Source organism: Echinops telfairi, unplaced genomic scaffold (genome assembly GCF_000313985.2).
Source record: "Echinops telfairi isolate 266 unplaced genomic scaffold, ASM31398v2 ScPeMD7_31;HRSCAF=116, whole genome shotgun sequence".
NCBI lineage: Eukaryota > Metazoa > Chordata > Mammalia > Afrosoricida > Tenrecidae > Echinops > Echinops telfairi.
The window spans coordinates 45408470-45413984 of NW_022103928.1; the positions used below are offsets into that span (position 1 = coordinate 45408470).

Consider the following 5515-nt stretch of genomic DNA (forward strand, 5'->3'; position numbering starts at 1 on the left):
TCAGCTTTCAGCCAAGATTCATGTGATGTCAGCAATGATATTTGCATTAGGCAGAGTTCTCTAGAGAAATAAAACCGGGACACTTATGATTACATACGTATAAGAGGATAGGTTTATACAGCAAGAAGGAATATAACAGCCAATTAGTCCACACAGCAGTACAGAAGGCTCAGTTCAATTCACTTCTATGGAACAGTTAATGCACTTCAAGTCCTTCAACTCACATGGGCTGCTGGGTACAATGTCTAGGAAGCATGCAGCAGAGTCCTCCCTTGGACAAGGCAGGCACAGTATGCCCACAGGCAGCAAACAGCAGGTTGGATCACCAACAGTCTAAGCTTGAGAGCTTAGAGAAGCAGGTCCAGATAGGATATCAAACACAAGCAATGTGAGGCAACAGGATCCACCAGCCTCAAGCTCAAGTGACGTATACACCAGCAGCGTGGTGAAGCAGGTCTCGAAGGAACCTCAAGCTCTAGTGACATGATCCATGGATTGGCTGCTCCACTGGTACTGTAGCTCACAAGTTGAGACAGAGAACTAGCTAAAGCAGCCTCATGCTTGTCCGATCCCCAGAGAGCAAGAGAGAGAGGTGGGCCTTGCTGAGCCATTTAATCTCTGCCCTCCAATCAAACTGTGACCTTATTAATCCCACAGGTTCCTCACACCTGCTGAATGAATCTGAAATCACAGCTGATCAGCAGTATGCCACCCTCAAATTCACTGATGGTGTCAGCCAGCCCATCAATGGTTTCAGTGTCCCAGTGATTAGTAGGCTCATCCAGAAAGAGCCGGTGTGGGTTCTGCCAGGCCAGCTAGACCAGGCACACACGGCACTTCTGGCTAACGGACAGGTTCAGGATTGGGCTCACCCGCGAAATCATATTGCCCAATGATCTTCCTTATTTCTTCCTGCTCCTTGATCTCTGGGGGTGGCACTTCATCATGAACTCCAAAAAAGAGCCATCTAAATCCAGCTGCTCTCGTAAATACTGATGGTTGCACTGCATCTTGACATGAGAGTGTTTTTGGATGAATTTGTCTGTGGGTAGTAGCTCTCCAGTTAACAGCTTCAAAAGCATTGACTTCCCTGCTTCATTGGGCCCTACCAGAGCCACTCGTGTGTCAAGGTCAATGCCAAACTCTGAGCTGTTGTAGATGCAAGGCCTGTCCTTTATATACCGGAAGCGCCCACATTCGTCATAATGTCTGGGGAAGGGATCTTGCCACATGATGGGAAAAAAAATGATAGTGTCTTGTCACCAACAAGCTGATCTCATCTTCCATAGTGTCTTGCTCTGGACCTGCTGGGCCACCTTGGCATTACCATGGTCAAACCTTGCAATATAATTCTTCATGTGCACGATCTAGTCCTACTCCCAGTGAAAGTGCTTCATCTGCTTCTCCTCTTGCTCCATTTGAGTCTTCCTTTTCCTGATCATAGTTACCCATATAGTACTTCTCGTTTACCCATTAAAAAGTCTCTTGTGCACGCGAATGATGTTGGTATAGACACCATTCTTGGGAATGAGAGACGAGGACCAGGATACACTTACAAGTCTGGAGCTCTTCTTCTCACTACTCACGAGTATCACGGGTCTAAGACGTGTGGTTGGTGGCCTCGTCCAGGAGCAGCATGAAGGGATGGACAAAGGTGGCTCTGGGGAGCCATCATCCTCCAGCTGCCAATTCTCTGAGCTTCTTGCGCTGCATGGCGGGGGTGAAGCCCAGGCCCTCATCTCTGCCTTGTTGGCGTCCAGCTCCCCTGGGCGCTCATACAGCTCCATCAGCTTCTCACACTCCGCACCCTCGTGCGCCAGCCACATGGCCCGCTCCGTGTCCACTTCCATCACACACTGCAAGGGTGTCTTGTCACTAGGGGGCATCTCACGGGTCAGATGGTAGATGTCAATATGCTCGGGGATGGGCACTTCCTGTTTCCCGAGAGCAGAGAGCAGCATGGACTTTCCTGAGCAGCAGCAACAAATGGAGACAAGACGACATTCAGAATAGGCCGTCCCACTGTTCCCCTGGACCACCCCCAACTCCAGCCAAGTCAGGAACCCACCATTGTATCAAGTACTCTGATTTCCTCTGTTCGACTCCTACCACACCCCCTTACTGGGGTGCTATTCCAACTTGCCTTCAAGTCTTATTCCAGCACCTCTATAGAGGCTTACACATCTTCACCACCCTCTTCTACCAACTCCTCAAGCACCTATAGTCCACACCTATGTATTTGGCACTTACCAGAGGCCCTGTATTGCTAGCTCCTTTCCCTTGGGCACATGGGGTCTCCCACCCCTACTGCAAGCTCACTTTGAACATAAACGTATTACCATCAAGTCGATTCCAACTCCTAGTGACCCGGCAGGACCGAGCCGATGTGTTCCCCAGGGTTTCTGGGGCTGCAAAACTTGATGGGAGAGGATACCCTCATTTTGCTCCCGGTCTGAACCGCCAAACTTTTGGCTAGTTGCCCAATGCTTAATCCACTGTGCCACCAGGGAGCTCTACTTTATACAAAGCAATGCTAAACAGGTATTTGTCGAGTGACAGGTAAATCAAGGAGAGATACCTCCCACCTCGCCTTCCCAAGGCCTCACCAATTCCATTTAAGCCAATAAGACCATAGCGTCTGCCCGAGTTCAGTTCCAGTTTGGTGTCACTGAGCAGCTCTTGGCCATGAAAGGTGAGCGAGAGGTTGATGATGTGGACGTCAGTGCTGTTGGGGTGAGAGGCAAGGACCCCAGTGACAGCTCGAGCAGCAGCCTTCTTCATCTCAAAGTCCTCTAGCTCCTTGGTCAGCAAGTCCACTTCTGGGGTCTCTCTGCCATTGGCCTCCTCGTTTTGCTCCTCTGCCACCCGTGCTTCTGAGGCAGCATCTCCGTTTTCTTCATGAAACTTGCTGGGTCACTGCCAAGCGTCAGTAGCTTCCATCATTTAAAACATTTTCTTTTAAAAAATAGTTTTATCGACATACAGTCCACATAGTTTAATAGTTCAGTCCTATTAAGAAGAGTTTTGAAATCATCACCACAATCAATTTTAGAGCATTTTCTTCTTTCTCATACTAATCTTTGTTATTTTCCCCTAACCTCCCCCACCATCCCCCTAGGGAATTATTAATCTAGTTACTATCTCTATAGGCTTTTCTATCCTGCAGTTCATATACAGAAAATCATACAAAACAAAAACAAGAAAGAAAGAAACAAACAAAAAAAACCAACCCCCAAATGACAAAACAGAGAAAAACCCTCCATCAAAATGAAAGCAGAAAATATTGAAATGGAAACTTTGAAATGGGTCAAACAACAACCACCTCCACCAAAAAGACCAAACGCACCGCCAAAGAGTTAACTCCGACTCCTGGTGACCCTCGAGGACGGGCCGGGGTGGAACTGCCCTGTGGGGCTTTGAGTCACTTTAAGGGAGTAGAAAGCCTCAACGGTCTCCCTTTGGAGCAGATGGTGGTTTCAAACTGCTGACTCTGTGGTTAGCAGCCCAACACAGAACCACTACACCAAGAGGTCTCCAAATGGGGCAAAAGGCAGATCAAATGATAAGGTGTTATTTTTTTCCCCTTTAAATGTGGTGAAGAAAGCTGATGGTGCCCGGCTATCAAAAAGTATAGCGTCTGGGGTCTTAAAGGCTTGAAGGTAATCAAGCGACCATCAAGCTCAGAAGCAACAAAGCCCACATGGAAGAAGCACACCAGCCTATGCAACCACGAGGTGTCGAAGGGATCAGGTATAAGGCATCATCAGAACAAAAAATCTTACCATAGTGAATGATGGGGGGAGTGCGGAGTGGAGATCCAAAGCCCACTTGTAGGTCACTGGAGATCCCTTGCAGAGGGGTCTCAGGGAGGAGATGAGCCAGTCAGGGTGTGATGTAACAACGATGAGAAATACAACTTTCCTCTAGTTCCTAAATGCTTCCTCCCCGCTCCCACTACCATGACTCGAATTCGACCTTGCAAGTCTGGCTAGACCAGAGGAGGTACACTGGTACAGATAGGAACTGAAAATCCAGGGAATCCAGGGCGGATGAGCCCTACAGGACCAGTGGAGTGAGTGGCGAAACAGGGAGGGTAAAGGGAGAGTGGGTAGGAAAGAGGAAACCGATTACAAGGAACAATATGTGACCTCCTCCCTGGGGGGGATGGACAACTGAAAAGTGGGTGAAGGGAGACATCGGACAGGGCAAGATATGACAAAATACCCAATTTATAACTATCAAGGGCTCATGCGGGAGGGGGGAGCGGGGAGGGAGGGGAAAAATGAGGACCTAATGCCGGGGGTTTAAGTGGAGAGAAAATGTTTTGAGAATGATGTACAAATATGCTTTACACAATGGATGTGTGTATGGATTGCGATAACAGTTATATGAGCCCCTAATAAAATGTTTAAAAAAAATAAAATATCATTTTATTGGGGCTCTTACAACTCTTATAACAATCCATCCATCATTTGTATCAGGCATATTTGTACATATGTTGCCGTCATTCTTTTATAGACATTTACTTTCTATTGAGCCCTTGGTATCAGCTCCTCTTTTTTCCCTCCCTCCGCACTTTTTTCTTCTTCAGGTGCTACGTTTTAACCCACTGTATCTGCTACAATTGGCTTCACAATGCTCTCTGATAGCAAGGCTATCCTATCCCCTGGCTCCTGGACTATGCTCAGAGGGGATTCACCGAGGCTTAATCCACGTGGGGACCCTGCAAATGGATTTTGGGCTTCCACTGTCATCCATAGCCTTCTGCAAACTGGGTGTTCACAACTTAAGCTCTGATACTGTTCCCCCCCTTCAGATTTGGATTTTATTATTTACAATCTTTGGATCACACCGCTGGTGTGCTTTTTCCATGGGGGCTTAGTTGATGCCTCTCACAGATGGTTACTTGTCTTAAGACAAGCTTTTATGACTCCAGATGCTATTCTGTCTGCTAGCTGGGCATCATCGAATGTCTTCACCACACCTTGCTATAGTACCCATATCTTCAGTGATCTCTTCATGAGGGTTAGTATCGAGTAGGGTTAAGTCATAAGAACTCATTGTTCTTAGGTTAGGGCTATGATTAAGTGTGAACTCAAAATCCATTCAGATACCTAAGACTTATATATGCCTCTGGTTCACTTTAGAGACATCCTTATCGTTTTATATTAGAGAGCATTTTAAATGATCCCCCTTGGCAATACGATAATTCTATGGATAAAAACAAAACAAACACACTGCCCTCGAGTTAATGCCGGCTCATCACCACCTGGTAGGACAGGGTAGAACTGCCCATGTGAGTTTCTGAGCCCATAACTCTTTCTCCCACAGAACAGCTAGTGGTTTTGAACTGCTATCCTTGAAGTTAGCAGCCCCACTTGTAACCACTACACCACCAGGACTCCTATTCTATTGATAGTGCCATTAAAAAATCATTTTATTGGGGCTTGTACAACTCTTATCACAATCCATCCATCCATCCATTGTGTCAAGCACATTTGTACATATGTTGCCA

The 5515-nt window shown here is 47.0% G+C and overlaps 1 pseudogene; it reads right to left on the minus strand.

Annotated features, from left to right (window-relative positions):
- Positions 1–662: 662 nt before the first annotated feature.
- Positions 663–5515, minus strand: part of LOC101644442 — a 50122-nt pseudogene continuing 45269 nt past the window's right edge.